Raw genomic sequence first — 14,659 nt, forward strand, 5'->3', positions numbered from 1 at the left:
AGAATAAAACCTTTTTAGTCAACACAAGGAAGATTCATCACCTGCAAAGGCGATGACAATGCCAAGAGGAACAAATCATTCCTAATGCAACAGTTAGCAGCAATAATACCAAGCTGAGTTGGCTTCACATTTATGCTTGTTGGTTTTTAAAGTCAGTGAGAGACTTTTCTTCCAGCATATCCACCAGACACCAATGCTAACTTGCTATCCTGCCCAAGCAGCATCTATAGACACAGAAGTGTTAGAGCCAAACTCGTACATTGGTAGAGATTCTTGTACGGATTAGAACAAGATTTGTGTTTACTGATGTATGTAGTACATTACAATGGTCATGCATTCGCTTAGTTTAGAAATACAAGACTAAGAGTCTACAGCCATGCTAGCTGCTCCATGAGGCAGTTATTAGCGCTAAACACAAAGTACAGCTGGGGAGAAGGTCATTACTTTTGCAGGTATTGGGTCATGAACCAAATTATTGGTAAAATTTAGACTTCAGTTGTTGAGACTTTCTTTCGGAACATAAGTGGTAGACAGCGCCATGATCACATGGCCTACTATGTATTTTCTCAATTTCAGTACTTTCCTGAATGGCTTTTGTGGCTATTGACTCACACGATAACAGTGTAATCAAACTAACTGAGGGAATTAATCGATCCTGACTCTATCATTTAAGCAACTAAACTGTTTGTTCAGCACAGTCAATTGATCTAGCTTCAGCAGATGAGACATTAACTAATTTACATTAACTGAACAAACGATGAATCATCACATTCGATGTAAGTCATGTGCGCCACACTGGGACATTGTCAAATCCAAATCAGATCCAAACAGGCACTAATAACATTTGACTCTTTAACCTGTTTAACCTGTTTTTGAAGGGTTTGCCCCATAACATTGAATATTCCATATTTTCATGTATTACATGGCTCATGGGCTCTCTTCTGTCTGGATTCAGATATCAGCAAGAACAACAATGGCTGGTACTCTCTGATTAGTGTTCCTGACTGACATTGGGTCATAGATCATGTGCACTGAAGGATAATGCTGTCTGGATGTCACATAATGACAACAGAGAAATGAAAGAACAAGGAAGTTTTAGAATACGAGTTGGATGTGAGTGAGCTAATCCTGGAGAGGAGCCAGCCAGTGCTGAGGCTTTTGCCAATCCTCAAATAATGATTATCTTTGTCCTGAAACCTTGTATTGTGTTAACAAGCGTAGGCCAACTGTTAGAAGCCGTACACTTTAAAGTTGACTTGAGAATCCAGTGATGTATCCTTTTGCAGAATGTGCATTTACAATTAACATGTCTAGAAATTCACTGTCAAGAGGCTCAGCAAGTGTCCAATTGATTTTTTAATCAGCCTAGACTATACTGGATTGAAAAAGGCAACCTTGCAGCTGGTTGACACTGAGGAATAAAGAGGCAGAGAGTGACACAAAGAAAGTATTGATGAAATGATTGATTACCCTCCACTATCGTTTGTTTCATCTTCCACTTCGTCTCTCTTTGTCTGTTTGAGTCTGTCTCTCATCACTGACCAAAGAGAAAATGCTCTGTCTTCCTCTAGCCATGCAGGGACCCTTGTCATCCTGAGAGCAGCTACCTGTTTAGACAAGCACCAAATTCCCTTCTTTTGTCTCCGCTTTGCCGTTTCTCTTGACATTTGACTTCGCTGTGCTCACTTATTTTCAGAAACTACAAAATCCCCGTTTTTCCTCTTCTTCCTTCTCTACCTCCAGAACACTGATAGCAACCATTTTATAACACGCTGTCCTCTCCTTACCTGCTGATGTGTGACCTTGTTCTATTGCAGAAGGTGTGTTTGCTTTACTCCCCTGCCACTCCCAGTACAAACAGCTCTGGCAGAACAAGCCACAAAGCCTTCACTCTTGTGGAAAACTGAAATGAGGTTTTACAGAATGAAGGAATGAATGAATCTTTTGATTTTAAGTGTTATTCAATAAAGACTTTTCCTGAATGCCCATCCTTGGTGCTCAAACGACTGCAATGAACAGCTATGCTCATGCATGTGTGTTTGTGTGTGTGTGTGTGTGTGGGTGGATGGCATCAACCATCCATACGGCTCCTTAGTGATCAGCCCAGCGAGTTTATTTACATTGATCACAAGTTTTCCTAAGCACATGCTGACCAAGAGAGAAGGGAAAATTTTTTGGGAGGGGTGGACATTTTGTTCGCAGGAGTGCAGTTGGTAGGAATGCACACAGATACTGAATGAATTTCAACTGTTTTGGTTTCACTACAAAAGCCTGTCAGTGCAATTATGGAGAAAAATCTTCGTTATTTTTGAGAAAAATCCGACTTTCAGGCCAGCTGTCCTTTAACTGCTTCACATAATGTGCGTAGGGGCTTGTTGACCCCTTATCATGTAGGTCACGTGTTGACACGTTCCTGTGCATTCATTATCCTGGCATTTGAAATGATTCTTCTTGCAGTGAGATTGCATGTGGAACACCATTCCAGCATGGCAGGGAAAAGGAAATCACACAGTCAAAAGCTGCCTCTTCACGTTCCACAGCCGTCACCTCTGGCTTGTCATGACAACACTGTTGGTCCCTCGTTTTTCTTTCTAGACCCTGTCAGGGGAAGGCGCTTTTATTATCAACAGCGAAAAACAAGTCCGCCCTCCTCAAGACTTGTCTTTTTATGGAAACGGACGAAGGCTGAGGGGAAAACAAAAGCGGAGGAAACGCAGAGGAGAAAGTTCTGGCAAGATCTGATCCACTGTGTGCTGTGGGAGATGTGCTTCCAGAGGCAGGAGTCTTTCTCTGGGCCTGAGCAAAATATGCGCTCTAGATGTTTTAAGGAGTTTGATTTACAGGTGAAGCTGTTGCTCTGGTTTCTGTATGACTTCATCCAGAGGATTTTTTTTTCTTCGTGGGGAAAAGTTAAGGGAATTTGTCAGTGGGGTCAAAAAAAGGTTACACATGTTTCCTGGCCATTTGTGTAACAGCTATGAGGGTGTGATGTCAATCACCGTGTTGCTGTGTGAAGTGCAGAGGTATTACATCACAGTTTGGCAGTTTTAAACAACCATAACAACATGTTCTCCTTGAGTTGCCTGTGCTGCATAACAGTGTAATGAACTGGAATCAAGACAGAACTAATCAAAGCTACCATCCCTGGTTTTAAGAGTTTTGAAATGCACACAGGTGTTCGCACTCTACCCGCAGAGCCACACATGGATTGCACACATACACATGAGCCATGCACACAAAGCAGAACTAGATACTAAATTATAAGAACAGACTGTGCTGTCCGCCGGAGAAATCCCTGCTTAGATTTTCAACACCTCAGACAGCTGTTGCTCTCTGGGCGACCTTAGCAACACGGCTATGCCAAAACAAGCCAAAGCTGTTAAATCTTAAATTTCATGACCTTTTTTTTCTTTCAAGAACAGTGCATTTGCATCACATAACAGTCTTAAGAAGAATAGAGGAAGAATAGTAATGCTTGCAGACTTGAGGCTGCAGTCCACAGACAAAAGGTTAGAAACTTCTATGAAAGGTCAACAAGTCAAAAGTTTTAGGCTGACATCAAGCATCAAGTCATCTGTTTCACTGCTGCATCGCTTCTCCGAAGGTCAAAGGGCACGCAGCAAAGTGTGTCTGTGAGCACTTTTCTCTAACAAGGTGCATGTGTTTTCTACCAATCTGTGTCACATACTGTACGACTTCACAGTGGATGTATTTGTATCAAATAACAGAATAATCAATGAGATGGATGCTCAGAGCATTGATGGAGGAGGAGTTAATTACCATTCACATGATAGAGATCCGGCTCAGGATCACATTTGCTGATGAGAGCCCAAAGTCCAAATGCAATTTCTCATTTCAGGTTACTTTGATTGGTCTTCCTGAAAAATTTAAATGTGTTCCAGTGTATGCACTACAGCACTATGTGACTTTAACAAGGTTTAACACTGATTCATTCACTTCCATTAAGTTCATACCATCTACTTCTGTCTTTTAATATCAATGTGCCAACTTTGTAGCTGTAGTTTCTGCTGTCCAAAAACCAGACATCTCAGGGTGCAAATAACCTCAGAAGGTGACACACACCTGTAAAGCACAAATGCTGTGTGCACAACTGGCTATGCTGTTTTGGAGCTATTTGCACGAGGCTCAAAGCATGATAAGGAAATGTAGCATATACAGCACAAAGTAGTGCTTACTGAGACAACACAATACAGCAAATACAGATGCGGGTGACCTCAGCATCAGAATAGAAAGCTGCTTCAAGGTTTTCAAGACACACAGAGGTATTTTTACAAACAAGCTGCCGATGTGACCTTAAATAATCTGCCTCATTCTCAGTCAGTGTCATGATGCCTGCCTGTCAGAGATGATCTCATTGTCACTGCTGTGCACGTCGACCTGACCCGCCCGAAGGTGCTCTATTCATTGATCATTAGTGATTGTGTTTGCACAGCATGGCGAGCATAAACAACCTCAGATAGACAGATAGATGGAGACAGATGGACTGATAGAATCAAGGCCAGACAGATAGAGACAGATGAGATGGCAGGTAGGAAGGGGGAAGTATATTTCCAGTTTGGTGACATCTCAGAGAATCTCGATGAAAAGGAATATTCCGAGTCAGGCAAGGAATAACACAGATGATTCCAGGAATAACACAGATTTTTGTGACAGGAATAACAGAGCAGAGACACCATGCACAGTTTAACCCTGCAGTGGAGGTGTGCATTCATGCGCCTGGTATGTAATGTGTGAGCCCATGCATTAAACTTGCAACTCGTGTGTGTGGGTGTGTGTGTTGACTGGTAAGAAGTGTGACCCTGGAGTTCAAGGGACCTTTGACTAAAGCTGGATTAGTTGCTCTCAAGGCTGCCACTGGAATGTGGCAGTGTGCGCAAATACACACGCCCATTATATCGTGGCGCACTCACTATTTACCTTCCAGTCTATTACAGTCTATTAATATTCCTCCGCTGCTCTTCTCCCTTCGTTCTCTCTCTTTTCTCACTGGGTGTACAGTAAATTGGATTTGATGAAACCAGCACTAGTTGCAGGAGGAAATAAGTAGCTATTTTTATCATTTACATCAGTGTATGGCTTGGCGTGGACATAAACCTAGATTGACCGCTGTTTTGGTTATTTACTCTTCCTTAAAGTTGCCAAGAGCTCCATAAGTACAGCAGTAACCTCAAAAATTATCTCAATTGACCATAATCCCCATTTTTTTGGGCATTTTGCTTCTCGCACCACAAAAATATTCATAAAAAACGCACTTAAATAGACAAAAATGACAAATACCTTATCACTCTGGTGGACACTTGTTTATAGTAAAATGATCAGAGTACTGATGGATGAGTGGATGAATAACTCCATCTCACCTCTGCGTTGGTGCATATTCATGCAATCAGTGAATTATCATTTGTTACATCAGCGTCACTCTTGAAATGTTAGTTTTGCACATTTTGGAGTAGTGATACATTTGGAGGACAGGTCACAAATCAGTAAGCTGTGAAATGTGTTTGAAAACACAGCCATTGTTTCTTTCCCTGAAGGTGGTATGGTGGCATTTTAGAAGAACAAAAGCCTGGGTGGTCAGAAAAAGAACAGAAAAAACAGGCTCTTAAGGTGGAGAAAGGTTTTTGGTTTCTTCTTAATCTCCTCACAAACTTTGTTAGCATTGTCCAAAGTAATACTTTTTAGTTTTACTAATGGACTTATATTGTTGTTTGTTGTAAAACCAAGTGTATCAGAAGGGTTTGCAAACCCACTCTGCAGCTCTTGTGAAAAAAGTTTTTTCTTGCAAAATTAAGAAATCCTTTAAAAATATTCCTGCATCTACACCTGGATTCGGATCCACATGAAAAGCAAGTCACTTGATCTTTGGCCTATGGCTGAACATTTCACCTGATTTTATTGAAATCTTTCACCAGGGCTCTGAGATCTGATACAAAACAAAATGTAACCACCTCTGTGGAGATAATGACTCACAGATTTAGAGCTACTTCAAATAAGGGGGTGTGTGAAAATTATTAGGGGGAAGGAGGGGTCAGATATGGGGGAGGGTTATGTCATTTTTCTTTTTTCTAAAGAGGAGTCAGATCGTTTTAGGAGAGTTATCTCCAGAAATTCCATTACCATAATCATGTCTTTGTATTTGGTCTTTATTTTTTACAATTAGTAGCTTGATATTAACTTTGAGAAACAGTAGATGTGGATCTTAACAGTTAGGGATTGAACAGTTTCCAAAGGGCAAGGTGGTCATTGTGCAATTTGGACTGTGTGAGAATTTTTGTTCCATTGACACATTAAGCTTGAAATACAGGACAAGCTGTGGAATCAGTGGGGAGCGTGTTGCAGTTACGGGCAGTGATCCGAGCGAATATTTACAATTCTGGGGAGGGTTTTGCTTAAAAAAGTAAAATATAAGATTCAGCCCCCCTCCCCACCCCATCAATTTGCAGACAGTCTCTTTCATTCAATGTATTTCAAAGTTTCAGCCTGAGACTGTGGGGTAAATTTTGTTGTCATCATGTTTCAGTGCTGGATCTTGTTTAAACCTTGTGGTTCAAGCTTTGTTGATCTAGTTTCCCAACTCTCACCACTAATCAAACCTACACTAAACAGACCCAGTGAGAAACAGACTTGGGTTGAGTTTTGATGGCTCACACAGAGCAATGCCAGTGGGGAGGTGATAAGTAGTTTATCGTGTTCATTAAACACCCCATTAGCACTTATCAGCATCTGTTTAAAGTGTTCTACACCTAGTTATTATTGTTAACACTTTATAGCGTTCTTTACTGGCACACATTCATCCACACGCACATGTTTCGGTCAGTTGAAGGTTGGATGGTGTGCTGGGCAGGACAGCGGCGCTCGAGCGTTGTGTTCACTCTCTTTCCGCTGGGAAATCAATAATAGACCAGCTGACCCAGCTACGACCTGTGTTACACGTGCACATAGCATGCTCACATACACACACAAACACACTGTCACATCCACTGTCCAGACAGAACAAAGCATTGCTGGGCAGTGACGGGTGTGGCGTGGGTCTCCAGGAAGTTACACTTGGGTAAAGCTTCCTGGGGTGAAACGAGGGTGATGGTTTTAAATGCTGATTTAATTACTTTTGAGGTGTTTCTCTTATATGCAGTAATAAATTGTTTTTCACTAGTTTACGACTACTTGGTCAACTTCAGCTGAAATTAATTAGTTTATGGTCTGCATACATTTTCTTTCATCATATAGTATATACTATACAATATAGTGGCTTTTTAAATACTTCTACCAATTGCCCAACTGTCTTTTTTTATTTTGATATGAACTTTTCATGGATACATGGAGAAACAAACAAAGAGATGACCTGATGTAAGATGTGTGGCAAAGGTCTTTGGCCAGAGTCAAACTCATGATGTGCAGTCACAAGTATCAAGCATGAAGGAAACGCTCTCCAGTTTTTCTACCATCAGTAGCCCCCGGGGCTGAAATCTGTCATGTCTCAGCCTGGTCATACATTCCAGTCCAGTCATGGATGGCTCTCAGTCTCCATCGGAAGCTGCCTTGGGTATATAAAGGGGCCCTTAAGTTGTGGGTTAAAAATGAAGTGGAACACGTTGGTCATGTTGTCGTGTGTCACTGAAAATACAGGGATACAGACTGTAAAACAACAACATCAACAAAGAGACAGCTTTCCTAAAGGTCATCTTTGGCCAGATATGGTGAAACATTTGTGTCGTTAAACTCTCAAGAGAGAACTATTTTTACACTGACATCTTTTCATGGAGGCTTCTTCTCTAGTCTGAAAACCTGCCCAAAACATCTCCCTCCTTTTGTTTCTTTGATACTTTGATAGTCGTAGTACAATCACAGAACTACTACTACAATTCTTGTACATTTTCCAAGCAGCTTTTGCTTCTTTGTGTGCAAAGATTTTCTCTGCACATACATTACATTACTCCCCCCCTTTTTTTTTTCCCCCACGTGGAGCGTATGTGTGCAATCCTCTGAACATATGTGAGACATGTGTGCACACATGGCATTTAAGCCGTGAGTTAACGCTGCCATGTGCCTCATAAAGTGACCACGGCTCTGTCATCTTCATCATCAACATCATCCGGATTCTGAGGAGCAGACCAGCATGTTATAATCCCTGCTCTTTAACTACCTCACAGGATTAACAAGGAGGGGGGGGGGATTTGGCACCCATGTGGAAAATAAAGAGTTTTAAAGAGACTTTGCTCTGGGTTAAATGGATATGGTGGAAGAAGCACAGAGAGGAAAACCAAGGGAATGTGCTGTGTTATTGTCGGATCATGTTCTTGCTGCTGGTGTGAAAAATAAACTAACTATTCCCTAATAGGATCAACATATAATCTTGCACACGCTTACAACCATGAAAAATAAAGACGGAGGTGTTAAGGCAATGCACTCACACTCTGATCTGAATGGAAGGTGTTTGTATCTACACAACTAAGGGCTCAGATGGAACTTGCATTCATCAAGCCAAGAAATGCTTCAGTCAGATATCAGACTTATCTTAAACCCCCACTTGTAACCCCACTTCCTCAAAAGATACCAGCACATCCTATATGTGTACAAGTCTTTTTGCATGGACGCTTTCAGTCAGGAAGCACAGAAGAAGGTTGCAAAACCCCCCTTCAACTTTAACTTCTACAGCCAGACTTTGTCGTAAAATTCAACAAGCTGAGAAAAATGTCAGACTCTTGACAGAAAAAAGTGAAGATAGCAGCTGTTAGAAAACTGACAGATAAATTACACTAGTTGCTTAGAGTTGGAAATTAAATGCCAGAAATTCTTGAATTTGTCATCTGCTTTTCGACTCTGGAAAACATTAGAAATTTAGTTGTTTGGTTGTTTTGAATTCACACTTCAGACTTCCCCCATGATTTCCAGTGTCATAGCTGTCTCGTGTCTGTCTGGGCAGCGGGAAGTAATCGGACGGAGCTGTCAGGGTCTATGATGTGTCTTAATATGTATGTGTGTGTACATTCATTTTTTCTCTTTGTCTCATCAATTTTTTCTATCAAAACATTTCAACATTTCATTATATTAAAGTTGTTGGAGGCTAAAGAGGTGTTGAGCCCGTGTGTGTGTGTTTGTGTGTGTGTATACGAGGAAATAGCCAAGTTCCAGCTTTACATCTGAGGCTTTTTGGCACAAATGCCAGTTCTAATCTCTGAGTCTATTTTTTACAACATTCCAGGATTGATGGAGTGGCACATTATTTCTCTGGGAGTGGTTTCTGTTAATACTATGTGTGTGTATGTGTGTGTCTGTGTGTGAGAACCGGTTCTCACGGTGCTGACATAGTGGATCGCTCAAACTGCAAAGGGTTCGATGGGAACGTAATACCCATGGGGCCACTTACACAGCCATTTTGACTGATTGACAGAAATTGCAGGAAAACACACACACACACACACACACACACACACACGCACACGCACACTTTAAAATTGTATTTGTTAATATCCAGTCCAGCTTTAACTCCACTGCTTGTTGTTGGTTCTCATTCATGGTCATTTAAAAGGAGTAAAAGGGAATACGCATTACTCAGCACAAGGTCACAAATATGCAGATAAAATGAATAAGAAGTAAAATAAGAATGAGAAAGTTGGATTATTTGATCCAGAAATGTAAAATAGACACATTAATTCAGCAAACGTGGCTGGAGGAAGAGGCCTGTGAGAGCCAGATTCTACTCTGACCAATACTCATTGCTTTCTTTGTGTTGTATAACAAGTAACTGGATGTCTCTGTTGGTCAGAAAAAAACAAACAGTTTGAATTTGTTAACTTTGTCTTTGACTTTTTCCAAATCATTTATCGATTGATAGAAAAGAAAAAAAAATAAGCAGATTCATCAGTGATGTAAATAATTGTTTGGTTGCAGCCCTGTTTTCAAAATGGCACACATGGAGGCCTGGTGGAGCTCACATAAACACACAGACAGACAGACACACACATACAAACACACACACACACACACACACACACACACACACACACACACACACACAAAGGACAGAATGCTGATTGCTCAATCTCAGTCCCCACCGTTGCCATCAGGCCACAATCAGTTTAGTCTCAGTTCAAGTGGAGCGAGAGACGCATTTTTCCACTTCTTTATGCTAAAACGCACATGATCCACACCCATCCTCCCAACACACACACACACACACACACACACACACAACAATCACTAAAGTGCTTTACTCTTTATGCAGGATTAGTAATGATTAACCAACTTCATTAAGTCAGCCGGGCAGTCTGGTCAGAGGGACAGGAGGAGAATTTACTGTCTCGTATACAGTTGAGATTACACACATTCCTTGGATAGGGATCGGTTGGTGTGTGTGTGTGTCCAACAAGGAGAGAGAGATGCTAGAAGACAAGATATTAGCAGAGCAGAAAGGGTGATGGGTCATAGATATAGACAAGGATGCAGAAGAGAAAATAGTGAGATGATGTGCATGCTCTTTCCTTCATTTATCTGCATTTTTCACTCATTAGAGAGTGCAATTGAATTAGTTATCATGCTGAGATACTGCCTTTAGTGCAGAGAGAAAAACATTGTTTACATTATCCCTGAAAAACATTCAGATGTGGTTCAGGTTTCTCAGCCCTGAGTCTGCAGGGCTTTCTCTGCGGGTGCACACAACAACTTTAACTAGCAATGCATCCCAGTTGTTTAGTACATACATACAGTGTGGTGTCACAAAGCTGAACAGAGGGTTAGGGCCTTAAGATTGACTGAGAGGCAAAATCCAGGCCAAGAAATGTTATTCACTTAATTTCATTCATTTCCATTTTTACACTGCTCTGTGTGTATGGGAATAACTGGGAACACAGACAGTGTTTAGAGATATCAGTGAACTGAAACTGTAAAACTGGGAGGAACAAAACTGGATTTTGAAAAATTGGAGATAGGAAAAAAAGGTGCAGAAAGGAGATAAAGCAGGATGCAGAGAGGAACAAAACAGTGAAGTTATCCATTGTTTATGGTCTGGCTCCAGGACCCTCTCATGCAATTTCAAGGTTCCCCAGCATGCCTTGCAAGCAAATCATTGGTTTGCAAGGCAAAGTTACTGCACTCTCCCACAGCTGCACTCTACCTCGCCCTGGTTTCCCTCAGTCGACACGTCACTCCCTGTCTGCAGTGCTATCAAAAGTACAGTATCATTTAAGACATTCCTTACTCTGGTTCATAATATGAAGTAGGAGCTAAATCAATACAGAAAATTTAGATGTGGATCTTCACACTAAAGCTGTGATGTTTCACCTCCTATATTTCTCCCGCATACAGACAGAGCTGTGTAGCATCACGTCACGGAAGGAAGAGTTCCAACACAGAGACAAAAGACTAGACAGTATGACATAACCGTTACATTTATGGTTAAACAGCTGTGACAACTTCTAAGAAAAAAACAAAAATTAAATTCATCTTGGCTTGAAATGGGGAAAAGGTTAGAAGCTTATGTACAGACTTCAAATGTCTCAAGTTTCTTTTCCAGCACAAATACACACACACACACACACACACACACACACACACACACACACTCAGTTTAAATACTTGGGGTTGTTATGCATAAAGTTCAGTGTTGTAAACAGGAGTTTAATGTCTCTGACATAAACCCAGTCTGCCAATGACAGCTGATAGAAAAATACCCTGACAGATTTTTGGATGTAATCTGTGGTTACCCTGCCATCCACAGATTGCTTTGAGCCAATACCACACACACACACACACACACACACACACACACACACACACACACACGCACATGAAACCCACACATTACTTCAACTTCTCCTTCGACTATCAACTGTAGTGTTGATACAATACCTGATTTTCGGTGCTTTTGTAGCTTACGTAACCATTATGCAAGATCCTAAGTCTTCAAGGTCGGGCCTCATTATTGCTGCGGGCCCTTCATATTAATCTGTCTTTAAAATGTTTGAAGTTCGCCCGAGGCTTTAGAAGTGCCTGCCAATGATTGGGGGTGGAGGGGTGGGGGGGTGAAAGTTGCTCATTCTTGCGACTGAGCCAGGGAGGACTCATTAAATGCAAAGGCAGACAAAAAAACAATATGCAGTGAAAGCTGATACCCACATAGTAGTGCTGGTATCCACATTTTCAAGTCCCTTATTTCCTCGTTTATGAGTGGTGGCCTACCACAGCCAGTGAGCTATTGCTAACATGTCAATAAAATAAGAACATGCCAATTAAATAAGAATTAAAACTGGTGTTTTGACTCTCCATTCCAGAAATACAATGAGGAGATGCAACTGCACTGAAACCAAGAGAAAAAAAATGTCAGGATTCATGTATCCAATTGGAGAAAAAAAAAATAAAGATAATCAAATAAATATAAAAATATAATCAAGCTGTGCATCGTTGGAATGAGTTCTGTAATTCTTCAATGAAATCAAGAGCTTCAAATGTGGCAGTCAACATGAAAAGCTGTTTTGACAGTTATGCTCAGCCAAGTTTTGTATTTTGGTTCCTTTTGAAAAGAAAAATTTATAAATCATCACTACAACATACCAAAGTAAACATCACTTTTGACGTCAGAATGTGATTCTCAGGGGAAAATGTTGGACTGATGCATGCTGACATGCTGGAAAAGACCAAACTGCTTTAAAGTTGTTCAACTTTGCTAAATTTGTGAGTGACTGTTTGTTTTTATGGAAGTGATAAGATATGTCCAAATCCATGCAGCTGCCTTTTTCTCTGTGCTGGAATGGATGGTATGATAATCACATTTACAGCCATAACAGGTTGTTTTCTTCAAATAATACTCCATCTGCATGACCTGCCATACTAGAGGTTGATAACCTCACATTTTACAGCCAAAGATAAGCCTGATATCGCTGAATTACTTTCACATTGGGTTATGTAACCTGTGAGTAGATAACAGGGATCAATAATTTGGCGGTTGTGTATCCCCCTGGAAGCACCAGGCACAACCCAAAACAGCTGGAGAAGCATATTAATTGTAAGTGTGTGACAGGTACATGTACAAACATGCACACACATAAACACACACCAACAGCACTGGCTGAAAAGCGAGGGTGGTCAGTAATTACAAGCAGATGTGAACCATGAGGAGGTTCCAGGTCAGCGAAAGCAATCTATTACATGCATGCATGAAGCCAACCTGTAAAAGACAAGAAAGAAGAAAAAAAAAAAAAGAGTAGTGCTGAAAAATACTTGTGCATTCCTTTGGGTCAGTGTTGTGGCACAGAAACTCTTCTCAAGGGTCATTTAAAAGCCAGCTGCAACACAAAGGGAATGAAAACTGAACAAAAGTACAATGTGAATAATTCTGGAACGCTCCATTAGTGTCTGTATTCACCATAAGTGAACAGCGTGTGTGTGGATGTTGTTGTGCTGTAGAGATGTTTGTAAGAAAGAGATGCCATAGCATCCATCCCTTTGAGTGGCTAAATGTTTTTCACCCATTGGCAGATCTATAATAGTAATTACATAACTTGTCACTGTATTGTTGCAGTTTTACAGGAAATGAACAGATGTAACATGTTGCACTGATTATAGTGAACCACATATCTAGGAAATAAAAAATGTGAATACTCTTTAACTTGAGCCTACTTGGTCATAAATCAAAGTCAAATCTAAACCTGAGAATTTAAAATTTTCACCTTGTGCTAACTTTCAAGGCAATCCACTCAACTGGTGGTGCGCAAGTAAAAACTGGAGGATCACCAAAGGCATTAGGATTCACGGTCTGGGAACAATGACTGTCTCTATTTGTCTTGTCATTTTGCTGACAAAATGTTGAGATTTATGTTTAGTTAAAAAGTCACATCTGTGCTTCACTTACTTTTGCCATACTCCAGCATTTGATTGCTTTAGTTAGAAAGCTATTACAACATATCACAATAAAAAAAACAGGCTCTGCATGAAACACTTTAAAAATCCTTAATTCACTGCCTTCAGCTTTATGAGCTTTATTTTAGGTCAGAACTCATTGGAGTCTTGCAAGATTTCCAACCAGTTCTTTGCACAAACCAGTGGATTCAAAGCTTGGTAGCAGATTTTTTTTTTCTCTATTGTCTCCATGTACTCAGGATATTTCCAACAAAACTTGAAAGCAGCGTGTGTATGAATATGTTTCCTTTGATGAGTGCTGCTCGCTCGGCCACATACACACATGCTCAGTCATACAGTCACATGTGTGTGACAAGATGGGGAGCAGTGAGTTTTGTCAGTGCGTTACCACGGCGCTGCAAGCCAATAATGATCACACTGACTGATGTCTCATGGTAAATGGAATATTGAGTGGGAAAGAGGTAGCTGTGTTGTTTATTATCGGCTACACATATGTGTGAGGTGCTGTCGATAATACTTAGGAGATAATGATGATCCAGAATGATCCAGGGGGACAGTCACAGTCAGTGGCACTCATCTTTATTTGATGTATATTATACATACACACACAGTATATATATATATATGTATATATATAAGTGTAATGCTAGATATTATTAAATGGTTGTTTTGTAACTCACATATTCAGGGATGACGTTACCAAGTCAGCTTGACGTAAAACAATAATGTAATTAACCTTGAATTGGGAATGATTTATTCTGTGCATCACAGCAACAAATGTCCCACT

General features: G+C 40.6%; 1 protein-coding gene across 3 annotated transcripts in view; it reads left to right on the forward strand.

Moving 5' to 3' along the window:
* Window positions 1-14,659, forward strand: part of LOC130165345 (rho GTPase-activating protein 6-like) — a 69,913-nt gene that overhangs the window by 33,614 nt on the left and 21,640 nt on the right. The gene's annotated exons all lie outside the window — the stretch shown is intronic.

Source organism: Seriola aureovittata, chromosome 24, assembly GCF_021018895.1.
Source record: "Seriola aureovittata isolate HTS-2021-v1 ecotype China chromosome 24, ASM2101889v1, whole genome shotgun sequence".
NCBI lineage: Eukaryota > Metazoa > Chordata > Actinopteri > Carangiformes > Carangidae > Seriola > Seriola aureovittata.